At 38.9% G+C, this 14,931-nt stretch overlaps 1 non-coding gene across 1 annotated transcript; it reads right to left on the bottom strand.

The window, feature by feature from the left end:
• Nucleotides 1–14,314: 14,314 nt before the first annotated feature.
• LOC129401248 (U6 spliceosomal RNA) lies at nucleotides 14,315–14,421 on the bottom strand. The gene has a single exon (XR_008628180.1). It is a non-coding gene; the product is annotated as a U6 spliceosomal RNA (small nuclear RNA).
• Between the last annotated feature and the right edge of the window lie 510 nt (nucleotides 14,422–14,931).

Below are 14,931 nucleotides of genomic sequence, written 5' to 3'. Positions count from 1 at the left end.
AGAGGAGAAAACTAATGTGTCACCATAGTATTCCATATTCAATACAATTTTATCTCAAAACTTAAATATTCTCACTGAAAACACTCCTCTAAAATAGAAACCTTGGGAGCTGGAGCGATAGCACAGTGGATAGGGCATTTGCCTTGCACGGGTTAGATTCCCAGCATCCCATATGGTCCCCTGAGCACCGCCAGGAGTGATTCTTGAGTGCAGAACCAGGAGTAACCCCTGTGCATCACCAGGTGTGACCCAAAAAAGAAAAAAAAAAGAAAAAATAATAAATAAAATAGAAACTTTATAAAAACCACTGAAAATGATCTATAGTTATTGAGCAAACAATAGAGATGAACTGAAAGAATGTGCAAGAGGACTGGAGAGATAGCAAAGTGGTGTTTTTCTTATAAGCACCTGACCTGGCTCCAATCTCTGGCACCATGTATCTTCCCCCAGCATTTCTAGGAATGATCTTTGAGCACTGTCAGGAGTAAGCCTTGAACACCACTGGGTGTGCCTCTTCACCTTCCAACCCCCAATAATGGAGAAGACAACAGAAAGGGAAATAGAATAAAGAACATATGAGATAAATATCAAGATATTAGATTCAATTTGATGAATCAAATTCATGAATTAATCTGTGATTAATTATTAAATAATTAATCAAATTAAATATAAATGGTTTAAACACAAATTAGTCGCGGCAGAGGTTATTAGGATTAAGGAACAATATTTATGTGTTGCTTAGAAGAAATGAACTTCAAGTATCAACACATAAATATTTTAAAATTAAATAAGAAATAATAAGAAATATGCAGACTAAGCAGTTGACAATGAAATGAGGAATTATAGTTACTGACTTTACTTTTTTTTTTTTTTTTTTCTTTTTGGGTCACACCTGGCGATGCACAGGGGTTACTCCTGGCTTTGCACTCAGGAATTACCCCTGGCCGTGCTCAGGGGACCATATGGGATGCTGGGATTCGAACCTGGGTCGGCCGCGTGCAAGGCAAACGCCCTACCCGCTGTGCTATCTCTCCAGCCCCTAGTTACTGACTTTAATGTAAAGCAGCATAACCATTTTTGATGATTTTTTTAAGTTAGCTATATAAACCATATAAATCAAATAAATCCTGTGAGTTTTCTTTAAAAATGGAAGTATATGTCCATGGTAGCTTTATTCACAATAATCTAAAACTGAAAAGACTCACTGTCCATCAACATATGTGTAGATAACACACTGTGAACTCTATATAAAAGAAAATACTATTAAATAAGCAGAGTTAATGGAGTACTGGACTGGTGCGTGTGTGTGTGTGTGTGGTGGGGGCTAGACACCTGGAGTGCATACTTTTCATGTGGGAGTTCTGGCTTCCACCCATGGCATGGCATGGACTCCCAAGCACCACTGGGTGTGCCTATCCCTTTTAATAAAATTAAGTGAAGTGCTAAAAGAACAATATTATGGGTTAACTTCAAAATAGCTAGGCTGAAAGGAGTGTGTCATTTTTTTTCATATAAAACAGAAAATGCAAACTAACCTATAGAGATAATATGTAGGTCAGTACTTCTCTAGGTGAAGGCTAGGCAGACTGTCTTGAAAGGAAAGTAATGAAAATATGATCTAAGGAATTTTGAGTGGTGGTGGATATAGGCTCATTGATTCGATGCTCACTCCAGGAAGTATATATGTATATCAAAACTTAACAAATTGTAAACTCTAAATCACAAATCACGAAATCCCATTGATTGTCGATTTCTCGAGCGGGCTCAGTAACCTCTCCATTCGTCCTATCTTTTAGATTTTAGAAGCCTCTCTTCACTCGGCCTTCCCAACAATGCCGCATTGGAGGCTCTTTCAGGGTCAGGGGAATGAAACTAAGCTTGTTACTGGCTTTGGCATATGGATACACCATGGAAAGCTTGCAAGGCTGTCCCATGTGGGCAGGAAACTCTCAGAAGTTTCTCCCAGCGGGAGAAGTAGGTTATAAGATATCTTCTGGGAGCTTGCTTTTAAGTCTCTGGATGTTGACCGTTGATGGGATTACACACACCTGGGTTCCTCTGCCGGTACGTTCATGAGTGAGGCTTGTCCTAACGTATGGAGAGGGTCCTTGAGCATGGCTGTGGCTAGGTTCCGGTGGTCTTCGGCCGCCAGGAGCTCGCTTGGGGCGAGGAGGGAAGTTGGAGCCCATCCCCTCCAAGGGGCCCCAAGGAAGATAGCCAAGCATTCGGGCAAGAGACTCTCTAATAAGCACAACTCTAAATAAGCACAATTAATTTCAAATTAAAAAGAAAGACAACACCACAAGTAACCTCTTAACTACAAAGAATAAATGTCTGAATATCAAAATAGCAGTATCAGATTATATTCATGTAGTGCTTTCATCACACAGAACTTTTATTTTCATCTATTTTATTTTTAAAATACTGAGTCAATGAAATGCTAGTTATCTTTTCCAATTAAAATCTTACAAAAGTGCATGTAACATGAAAATAAGATATTTCTCTAAGGAATATCTTTAAATTCTGCACAGCAAAGGTAGACAAAGATCCCTGCTCATACTTGAATTTTTCCAGGTTGAAACACTTGATTGTGACACAGAAAGATCAACTAGGTTGGATTTATTAAGGAAAAGCTGTCATTTATGCAGGGCTCTGACCATTGGAGAAGACTTGCCAAGCAAGCATCTTTAAGACCACTTTTGTTAGTAACCACTAAATGCTATCCAGAAGACAAAATACTCAAAATCTTTACTATTTTTCTAAAATCCTATTTTTACCCAGTATGTATTATTGTGTAGGCCATAGATTCATTGGTTTGAGTGTGCTGTACTTAATACCTAGACAGTTAATCAAGTGCTCTGCATACTCAGAAAGTACATATCTAAATTACAATCTTTTTTCAAATGAATCTTGGCTTCCTAAGAGATACTATATGGCAGAGCACTCTTGTGCCCTTGGTAGTCATTATTCCCTTTAAAACGGAGTCAAGACTTTCAGTAGTTATTCCTTAGTTTCTGTCTGGAAGGCTAATGTGGGGCCTCTCTGGAAAGACGAAGTCATTTTCCTTGTCACTAAGCCTGCACGATAAAGATGGAGAGTGGGACTTCCTACCATTTGTCACGTTGATGCAAACTTGTGGGTACCTTGCTGCAGCTGTCGACCAGACGCTCCTATGAAGGATGTCTTTAGCTGTTCTCCTTCTGTTTTAGTACCTCTACAATGAGATGTCGGTTAGCCACTTTCACAAATGAAAACCCTGAGACTGCCTGATGTTCTATTTCTTGCTCAAGTTTAGCCAAGTGGTAAAGGATGAAATTTAGAATCCTACCCAGTGCTCCTGGCGCCAAGTCCAAAGCCCCTCTCTGTTGCTTCCGTTTCGATGCAAAGTGATTTAACTTTGTGTCACCTGCAGGCTCTTTGTTGGTGCTGGTGGAAGATGTGAAGGCTGATGAGGGGCTGGTGAAGGAGAAGGAGGGAGCCAGCGTCTCCTAAACATTCACCAAAAGACATGAAGGCGATTTAAAACTTAAACTGCCAGGCTCAACTCTGCTTTTCTAACAGCAAAATCATGAATTGCCGAGGGTTCAGCTTATTGGCATTTATCGACCTGTTCAGCCCCGGCGAGTCCCTTTCGACTCCGGGATGCTGTGCAGGGATGATGTGCTCGCAGGCTCCCCCTGAGTCCTGCATCTGGACCACTAGGACTGGGTGGAGCGTTCAGGATCCTCCTTAGACATTGTTAGTTATTGGAAATGATTTTACTTCAGTGGCGAATGCTGAGCCGGAGCCTGAGTGGGAATTAGTCCAAGCCTCGCCGGCCTGGATGGGTCTCCAGGGCTGGGATTATCAGGCTGAGTTTAGCAACAAGCTCCGCTGCAGTTCATTATATGTGACTGCGAGCCCCCTGGGGCCTGGGGGGCCCTGCCAGGGCCTGCAGGAGGCTTGCATGCGGCAAGGGGCGGTCGCGGCAATCCCGCCCCCGCGTCCACTGCAGCAGAGGTAATTAAAAACGACAGAGCTAATCTGTTGTTGGGATCAGCGCGGCGGTTCGTTATTTCTGCACATTTAGGGATGACAACCCCGGCTCAGCCCGTCTTCCTCACAAAGGGAAGTCAGCACTTATCCATCTTGCTAAGCGCTCCCGACAGACTCACCCTCCGTGCTCACCCAAGGGAGGAGGGCAGCTGGCACTGGACCAGGGAGTGGGAACTGAAAAATCTGCAGTGAAATAACTAGCATTTTCAGTAAAATTGGAGTCCAGATTTTTTAAGAGGAAGGACTGTATTCTTTACATTTGTCTGTCCTAGAAGAGCCGTCAGTGCTAGTAAATGCTCAATAAAGATTGTTAGTAATTAACTGAAGACGATTTCGAAAAGAAAACCAAATTATAATTCGGGCTTGGAAAAAGGTTGTGTCATTGGCACTGTCAAATTCAGTTCCAACTCCCAGATTCAATGCCCACAGGGTGGTGGGTTCAAAATAACAAGTTTGTGCAGATATACATATCTGCACAAGCTACCGAGAGTATCCCACCCACATGGACAGAGCCTGGCAAGCTCCCTGTGGCATATTCAATATGCCAAAAACAGTAACAATAGGTCTCATTCCCCTGACCCTGAAAGAACCTCCAATCGTTGGGAAAGACGAGTAAGGAGAGGCTGCTAAAATCTCAGGGCTGATTGTAATAGAGATGTTACTGGTGCCCGCTCAAGTAAATCAACAAACAATGGGATGACAATGATACAGTGATATTACATTTTATTTACAAATAACTTATATATTTACTTATAGAGAAACATTTACAGAATTTGTAAATGTTTCTTTACATAGAATTAATAAGACAATGAGTGAAGCCATGCAAACAAATGAAGGACTCTATTTTGGGAGCATTTTAAAAAATAAGTTGAGTAGTTTCCAACTTATCATAAAGCCTAGAAGATTATACATTAATTACTGAACAGCTGATTTACTATTTTTTAAAGTCAAACAAATAGTTTTTATTTAAAGGAATTTAGAGAGATGTGAATGTGAAGGAAAGAGGGAGGTGAGAGACACAGAGAGAGAAAGAGAGAAAGAGAGAGAAAGAGAAAGAGAGAGACAGAGATAGAGACAGGGAGACAGAGAGAGATAGAGACAGTGAAAGACAGAGACATAGAGACAGAGAGAAAAAGACAGCAAAAGAGAGAGACAGAGAAGAGAGAGAAGTGTTCATAAGAGAACACAGACTTCTCCAGGGTGGAAAAAGCAGGCAGAAAAAGAGAAATAAGTGTTCAAGGGAGAACACAGCTTGGAAACGGCCTGAAAAGCTGAATTACTTTCATGTTTTTAGAACCATAACTCTGGGTCTCTGTGTTATGACTTTATTTTGAAATTATTTGAAATATACAAATAAAGTTTAGCCCCTTATACATCTGAACTACTTGGCATGTATTCTGTATATGCAAGCATTACTTTTCTTAAAGGTATTTTCTTATGTTTTATGACATTTTCATAACATCTTGGTCTCCAGCTCCACTTATACTCTTTTTGAGCCACATCCAGCTCTGTGCTCAGAAATTACTCCTGGAGGTACCTGGCTGACCACAGAAGATGCTGAGGGTCGAACTAAGTGAACTGCAATGAGCTACCTGCTGTACTAGCACTCTGGCCCCTGCATTTACACATTTTAGTATTCTAATGATTTTTCCTAAATATTATTTTTTCATATTTTTATATTTTTGAATAGTTACAATCAGTGATATTTAAATACGCTATGTAATAATATTACATACACACTTATATTGGGTTATGTGATTTCAATATTTTGTGGTATTTATAGTTTTTATAAATCATTACTGAAGATACTTAAGTAGTATTTATCAGATTTGTATGTATATGTGCACAGCATGTAGCAATTATATATTATTTAATATTTACTATGAAATATTTAATTTGTAATATTTAAGTATCTGAGCATTACTATACAATTTTAAATGTGAGAATACAGGGACTCATACTTCATGGAAAATATTTTCTAGAAAATCTCTCTAGGATATCTGACAGAACAATAGCTTACTTGTCTCAAAATTTGGATATAAAAAACTTATTCTTGGTTTTGCCTATGATATTTGCAACTTTGAATATTTAAGTTTGAATTATTGAAAAGTTGAGGGAAATGTTTCTGATGATTCTATACAATTATTTTTCACCTGAAATGAATCCAAGTAACATCTGAAAATAATGTGCTAAAAGATCTGAAAAAAAATCATCAGTCAATACATTAATCAAATACCCACTGTGTGAAAAATCACTATGGTAGGCAAAACAAAAAACAACTCAATAAAACAGTATAAAGAAAAGAATAGGGATATTCTCATAGCGTCATAAGCTTATTTGGGAGTAAGCTTTATGCAACATTGTCTTATTTTGTACTGTTGCACAGAAGATATAAGGATAGGTATTTTGAGGACTTTAAGAAAAATTTAAAACACAGATATCAAATAAAAAAGCTTAATTTTTAATAGAAGGGATGAAACAAGCATGTACATTATAAGACTTACAAGAAATACTATATAATTTATTATGGAACTCAGAAGACAAAAGGAACATGTTTACTGTCAGGGGTTTCACTAAGCAGGTGGTCTGGTGAATAAAGCTTGACAGACATAAAATACCAATCACTTTCTTGTCACCTTCAATATATCTACGACACCAAAAAGGAATTTGGCACTCTTTCCATTTTTCTTAATAGATATAATTCTCGGTGACACGGGATAGATATCATGATGCAATGTGATGTGTGTGAATGTGTGCGACATTTAAATGTGGCATCTACTTTTCAATCTATTCCGTGCCCATGACTTCAAACAACACATAGCTCTATGAGTGATTTGTATTTTTAACCCATTCTCTCCTCTGAGATGTGTTCCATAAAACCAACTTAACCTAACACTTTAATATATTAAAGGCATCTCAAACTCAACATATCTCCAACTCTCAATCCCAATGGTAGTAGTTATTATGAAGAGTAGCTCATTCCTAGATTAATTTTTCTGAAGGTGTTTCTTGATGCCCTGAAATTTGTTGCGGTGGACTTTTTTTTTTCTTTTTGGGTCACACCTGGCGATGCATAGGGGTTACTCCTGGCTCTGCACTCAGGAATTACCCCTGGCCATGCTCAGGGGACCATATGGGATGCTGGGATTTGAACCCGGGTCGGCCGCGTGCAAGGCAAACGCCCTACCAGCTGTGCTATCTCTCCAACTCCAATGGTGGACTTTTGAATTACTTTGGCCACTAGTATATGAGTACAAACTGCATGTATCACTTGTCATATACAGACTTCAAGAAATGCTGTGAGGGGCTGGAGCGATAGTACAGCAGGTAGGACATTTGCCTTGCATGCAGCCAACCTGGGTTCGATCCCCAGCATTCCATATGGTCCCCTGAGTATCTCTAGGAGTGATTCCTAGGTGCAGAGCCAGGAGTAACCCCTGAACATAGGGGTGTGACCCCAAAATAAAAGCAAAAAAAAACAAAATGAAAAAAAACCTGCTGTAAAATTTGTAATCTGCCTTTTTCTCCTGCTAAAAAATTCAATGTTGTAGATGGTGGAGATACTATTTGTCTGGTTTTGTAGACAAGTGCTAAGGAATAGAACCCTATATTTTATATACATCATTTATATGAAATAAACATGTGGGATGAGTGACAAATGAGCTATAGACTTTCTAAAACATCATTTAGCTATAAGTCACCTAAGATTTTAAGTGCTTTTCAGTATATTCATATTTGTGTAGCTATCATCATTATATAATTTTAGGATATTTTTAATATGATCAGAAGAAACTCTATATACATCAGATACATTTCTAGTCCCCACTTATTCTAATCACCTCTAGCTCCAGGAAAAGTTGAATTCACTTTCTGTCTTTAAATCTTTACAAATAAATAATTGAACCTCTATAAGAAGCAATTGGAAGATACTTGTTTTTTTAAGTATTACATAGCTGATACGTTTGTTCTCTTCTGTATTCTCCATCTTAATAAATTATAAGTCATAAAAATTAGAAGCTTTGAAAATTATTCTTGATACTGTACCCATTTCTCCACTTTCATATCCTATTAATTTTATTTTTAGATATATATTAAATTGATCTATTTCATTTTTTAATTTTATTTATTTTTTTTTCAGTGAGTCACAGTGAAAGTACAGTTGCAGATTCACACCTTTTCGAGCTTGTTTTTTCCTAATGCAATGTTCGAGAGCCCATCCCACCCCTCAATCTCATCCCCCCACCGCACCGCACCCCACCTCTGTGGCAGAGCATTCCAATTTGTTCTCTCTCCTTTTGGGTGTTGTGGTTTGAAACAGGGGTATTGAGTGACCATCGTGTTCAGTCTCTAGTCTACTTTCAGCACGCATCTTCCTCCCCGAGCAGGATCCCCAATCACATTTTACTTGATGTTCCCTTCTCTATCTGGGATGACTTTCCCCCAACATGTGAGGCCCACTTCCAAGCTATGGAGCCAACCTCCTGGCATTATATACTACTATTCTGGGGTGTAAGTCTCCTACTCTGTTATTTTATATTCCACAGATGAGTGCAATCTTTCTATGTCTGTACCTCTCTTTCTGACTCATTTCACTTAGCATGATACTTTCCATGTTGATCCACTTATATGCAAAGTTCATGACTTCATCTTTTCTAACAGCTGCATAGTATTCCATTATATAGATGTACCAAAGTTTCTTTAACCAGTCATCTGTTCTCGGGCACTCAGGTTTTTTTCCAGGTTCTGGCTATTGTAAACCGCGATGAACATATAAGTGCAGATGTCATTTTGACTATACTTTTTTGTTTCTCCAGGATATATTCCCGAAAGTGGTATTGCTGGATCAAATGGAAGCTCAATTTCTAATTTTTTGAGAATCGTACATATTGTTTTCCAAAGGGGCTGGACCAGTCGGCATTCCCACCAGCAGTGTAGAAGGGTCCCTTTCTCTCCACATCCTCTCCAACAGCGATTGCTTTTGTTCTTTTGGATGTGTGCCATTCTCTTTGGTGTGAGGTGGTATCTCATGGTAGTTTTGATCTGCATCTCCCTGATGATTAGTGATGCAGAGCATTTCTTCATGTACCTTTTAGCCATTCATATCTCTTTCTTGGAAAAGTTTCTGTTCATTTCTTCAGTCCATTTTCTGATGGGATTGGATGTTGTCTTCTTGTAGAGTTCAACCAGTGCTTTGTATACCCTTGATATCAATCCTTTATCGGATGAGTATTGGGTGAATATCCTTTCCCATTCTGTAGATTGCCTTTGTATTCTGGTCCTTGTGTCTTTTGCGGTGCAGAAGCTTCTTAGTTTAATGTAGTCCCATTTGTTTAACTCTGTTTTAACTTGATTGCTTAGTTCCATGTCATCTCTGAAGATACCTTTAGCTTCAATATCTTGAAGGGTTTTGCCGATCTTGTCTTCGATGTACCTTATGGATTGTGGTCTGATGTTGAGGTCTTTAATCCATTTTGATCTGATTTTCGTGCATGGTGTCAGGTGGAGGTCTAAGCCCATTATTTTACATGTGGTTGTCCAATTATGCCAGCACCATTTGTTGAAGAGGCTTTCTTTGCTCCACTTCAAATTTCTTGCCCCCTTATCAAAGATTAGATGATCATACATTTGGGGTTGTGTGCTGGGATATTCCACTCTGCTCCATTGGTCTGTGGCTCTGCCTTTGTTCCAGTACCATACTGTTCTAATTGTTACCACTTTGTAGGAAAGTTTAAGGTTGGGGAAGGTGTGATCTATTTCTTTTGATCTGCATTATTGTCGCAGTAGTTTAAGTTACTGCCATCTCACCCTTGTATTTTGTGCTAATAACTACAAATTCTGACAAATATTTAATCTTCAGTATTTATGAATGAAAAATCAGAATTTGGGCAAATTGGAAACTGAAATCACAAGCTATTCTATATTTTTTCAAACATTAGCTGTAGATTTTCTTGGTGGAAATATGTCATAATCTTTGGCAATACGTATATGTACTGCTTAATAATGATGGGTTATAACAAAAGTATGAATCATTTTCTATAGCATAATTATGCAAAAAGCCTAACAGCTTTTGGTACAATGCAATATTATCTGCCTAATTTATTATAAACATGAGTTAATATATAATAAAAAGGTCTTATGTAGATAATTTATAAATATGATCTCTGATGAAAACATTAAAGCTATCATTAACACAAAATAAATGCCAAAGACAAATCATTAAACACTGAGGAAAGAAATCACAAATATTGGATGAGTAAATTTTCTTAAAGTGAATTTAAGAACAAACCTCATTGCTTGCTCTAACTTTTGGAGCTCTGTATCATGGCAAACATGGCAAATATAGAAAACGTTCTTCTACTGTCCATTGTCAATCACCATTTCCCACTTCCCTTTCCTTTGTTGCTGCTGTTTCTGTGATGTCCCATGTTCCTTACACTCAGTTGCAGCACCTGCACATATGGATGTGGTGCTTGCAGGCATCACACAAGGTAGGCAATTTTTGACTTTGTGGAGAAGCAATTTTAAGTTCGCCATTAGGAGCAAATTACATAACTAAGTTTTTTTCTTTCTTATCTAAATCAATAGAAGTATTCTTCTCATTCCCACAATTTAGATTTTGCAATAAAATTTTCCCCTCAGATTATCTCTGGAATCAATATGTAAACTTACTAATGAAAAATACAAAAAAAAAAGAAAGAATTTTTGATTTAATTTATTTTTTAAACTGGATCAATAGCATAGCAGTTAGGGCATTTGCCTTGCACGTGGCCAACCTGGGTTTAATTCCTCTGCCCCTCTCGGAGAGCCCAGCAAGCAACTGAGAGTATCCCGCCCACACGGCAGAGCCTGGCAAGATACCTGTGGTGTATTCGATATGCCAAAAACAGTAAGAACAAGTCTCACAATGGAGATGTTACCGGGGACCACTCGAGCAAATCGATGAACAACATCGGGACAATAGTGCTACAGTGCAATGATTTAAAGATAAGGATTTGTCTGTGTGTGCACACTTTTTGTAAAATGCATTTATTTTTCTTGAAAAGTTTTACATTTGGAATCATCAAAAATTTTGATAGTTCAGATAACAAGTGTTATCTGAAATAACTAAATCAACCCTCAGCACAGCAGGTAGAGCGTTTGCCTTGCACGAGGTCGGCCTGGGTTTGATTCCTCTGGCCCTCTTGGAGAGCTCAGCAAGCTATCAAGAGTATCCCACCCCCCACCAGCAGAGCCTGGCAAGTTACCCATGGCATATTTGATATGCCCAAAACAGTAACAATAACGGGTCCCATTCCACTGACCCTGAAAGAGTCCCAAATACGGCAGCATTGGGAAGGACGAGCAAGGAGAGGCTGATACTAGTCTGCCAAAAGGAAGAAGGACCAAAATGACTGTACTTTCAATGCACAAATGCTAGCATCGAAAGCATCCACTGATGACCTAATGGTATAACACAGAAGATCAAGTATGACATCGTTGGGCTGACCAAGACAATAAGGCATCGATCACATCACACCTTTTTCAAAACTGGAGAAGAACTGTTCCTCCGAACATGCGACAGTAGAAGCGTCGGTGGTGTCGGTGTCCTCTTCAGCATAAATTTGGCCATGAGCATTTTAAAAATTAAAAAGAAAATTTAGCAAATAGACTCATACTCCAAAATTGCCAAATTAAGAACTTTGCATCTAAAGCTTGTGCCTTACTTCTCAGAACAAATAGGGTTTATTTATAGGTTTGTATGAATAAATGTACAAAAATGAAAAAAAAAGTTTTTTATTTGCAAAGAATAACTCCCTCTTCTCTGCGCAGGGCCACAACACACTTTTCACATGCCAAGAGCTACCACAAGGCTGACGGATGGGGCTGGGACCAGTTCTCACTGTGCCCAGTCTCAGTCTAGAAACTCTGACCTTCATTTTCCCTTCTGCTTTCCATGTCAGTGTTTTCTGCTCCGGCTTGTCACTTGATGTCAGTGGATTCCTTCAAACCAGCACTCTCTGTGAGGATTGTGCAGCTGTAATTCTCGTCAGAGGATGGACCTACTTTTCTTCTCTTCCTTTCCTCCTTAACTCTTGACTGCCTTTGCTTAAGATTCAGAAGAGGATGAAAAATCTGAGAAACATGGGAAGGAATTCTCAAAAAGAAAGTGGGCCTCTTCCCAAAGTCTTCCTATATTCAGTTTGGCATATCTTTCATCCTTTGTCATATCATATCAGACTTAATTTCTAAAATACTAACCTGGTGAGGAATTTCCTTTGTTAAGGAATATTTAATGGCTTTACTTTGTCTTTTTCATGGGAGAGCCTGACAAGTTACCTGTGGCATACTTGATATGCCAAAAACAGTATCAACAAAGGTCCTCATTCCCCTGATCCTGAAAGAGTCCCCAATATGCCATCGGGCTATATAGCACGTGACAGGGACAAATGGAGACGTTACTGATACCCACTTGAGCAATGTGACTTTTGCTTTCAAGGTAAATATCAGATTCTTAAAATGGCTGTAATGCAACTTCCCATGTCTCATCCTCTTCCCACAGAGTTCTATGTTAATTTGGGGCTCCACAGGCCTCTTCCTTCCTGTCCTTCCTATCAGAGCACTGCTGTACTTACTGATTCTTGCATTAGAGAATATTTCTCAGTACTCATTCATCTCAGCTTAAATGACAATTATTTAGTTGAGGTCTACTTACTTCAAGTTATATCAGATTTCTTTGTTAAGTATTCTAAAAATATTTTCCTATGAAACCCTTAGCTCAGTTCATAATTAGTTAGTAATTAGTGGATAGTTATCTGTTTTAAGAGTATACACAGTACTTGGAGGCACTTAAAATATAAGCTGAATGATTGCTACGTAAATAAAATGTTGCTTAGGATTTTATTTTATGTGTTGCTTAGGATAACTAACACATGATAAATGTAAAATTTATGATTAATGCAAAATAAATGTAAAACATCATGGGGAAAAAAAGGAATATCCTTAAAATATCCAAGGATATTGGGGAAAAAAATCCACGGATATAAAAAAAAATCCAAGAAAATTAGAAAAAATATCCAAGGATGTTGGATAAAGAAAAATATCCATTTTAAAAAAGAATATTCAAAAATATAATTGAGCATGTATGTAAGACTTTATGTGATTTGTAGAATGCAAAAGTAACCCGACAACTCCATTCTTATTAGAGTTCCATCACCATTCTATATGCTTTCTGCAGCTCATCTTGAAGCTCACTGATTCTGTCTTCGACTATAGCCATTCTACTATTGAGGGCTCCTACTGAGTTTTTCATTTCATCTAATGATTCCTTTAATTGTGTCACTTGTGTTCGTAGCTTTGAAATTTCTTCTCTCATTTCTTCCTGGATTATCTTGGTGGACCATTCTAATGCTGCATCCATATCCTCCCTTAATTTATTGGATGTTCGTTCCATAGTTGCTTTGAGTTCGTCAACCATCTTCACGATTTCATCTCTGAATTCTTTTTTTTTCTTTTTGGGTCACACCCGGCAATGCACAGGGGTTACCTCCTGGCTTTGCACTCAGGAGTTACTCCTGGCGGTGCTCAGGGGACCATATGGGATGCTGACAATCGAACCCAGGTCGGCTTCATGCAAGGCAAACGCCCTACCCGCTGTGCTATCACTACAGCCCACCTCTCTGAATTCTTTATCTGAGAGGAGGTTGTATTTCTGGGAAGTCCCTGTTGAGGTTTCTGAAATCCTCTCTTCCCTCTCTCCTGGTGGTGGGGATTTTCGCTGTTTCTTCATGTTGTTAATGGACCTTACTCTCAGGCGCTCTTCCTTAGCTTGTGTGGGGCCTCTGTTGAAGATGTGAGGCTATGATCTCTTTACAAAGGACTTTTCTGCAGTTTGTTGTGTTCACTGAAAATTTTCGTGAAATTAGAATAGGATAGGCTAATTGACTATTAGCATATAGTGACTAAGATGACCAGAGTATTCTTCAGAGGAATAGGTTATACCGATTGTGACCGAAGCCCGATGCAGGGAAGGGGAGACTTAACTGCAGCTTTGAGAGTGGCCACCGCTCCAGAGGGAGGCCATGCCCCTTTTGAGACCACAACCCTGACGTGAAGACACGCCCCCAACAACCTGGGCAAGAGGAGGGGGTCAGGGCGGTGCCGAGAGGTGACTGACAGCAGCAAGGCGGGGCTGGGTGTTTCAGAGCCCCAGACCGCAGGCGGGGGCGATGGAAGAGCTCTTCCTCCATGGGCAGGGTTGCAAAAGGGAAGTCCCCGTTACCTGGGTAAAAGGAGGGGGTCAAAAATTATGGAACGCTTCACGAATTTGTGTGTCATCCTTGCGCAGGGGCCATGCTAATCTTCTCTGTATCGTTCCAATTTTAGTATATGTGCTGCCGAAGAGAGCACTCCATCGCCATTCTAATGGGAGAGGACATCAGCATGAAAAGTTTTTAAGTATTTATAATACATAATATGCTAATTCAAGGAAAATGCTATGGACAAAATAAAACAGAGAGTTTAGATAACATATTTTGGGTAAATGGGAATTAAACACAAATTAAGATTGTTCAGGAAAGCTTCAATGAAGTTGACAAGTTTAAAAGAAGTCAGGTAATGGTGCTGTATGGATGTCTGGGAGCAGTATATTCCTGGTAGCATCCTGAGGTGGCTGGATGACTAAGGAATAATACGAATGCTAATATGGTAAAAAAAAATGAGATATATGAAAAATGAGGGACAAAAATTAGAGGTGATGTGTAGGCATTTTAGGGCCTTTAAGAAATTTACTTTCCTTTCCTTTTACTCAAAGTGATGAAACATAAAGCATTAAAAGATTTTATTTAAACATCTGTAAAATGACCTGGTTTGTATTTCAAAAGGAGAATATTGATTATTTTATTGATAAAAGATGGCATT

Source organism: Sorex araneus, chromosome 1 (assembly GCF_027595985.1).
Source record: "Sorex araneus isolate mSorAra2 chromosome 1, mSorAra2.pri, whole genome shotgun sequence".
NCBI lineage: Eukaryota > Metazoa > Chordata > Mammalia > Eulipotyphla > Soricidae > Sorex > Sorex araneus.
The sequence above is the reverse complement of the archived record's forward strand: the minus strand, read 5'-3'. Positions and strand labels throughout refer to the sequence as shown.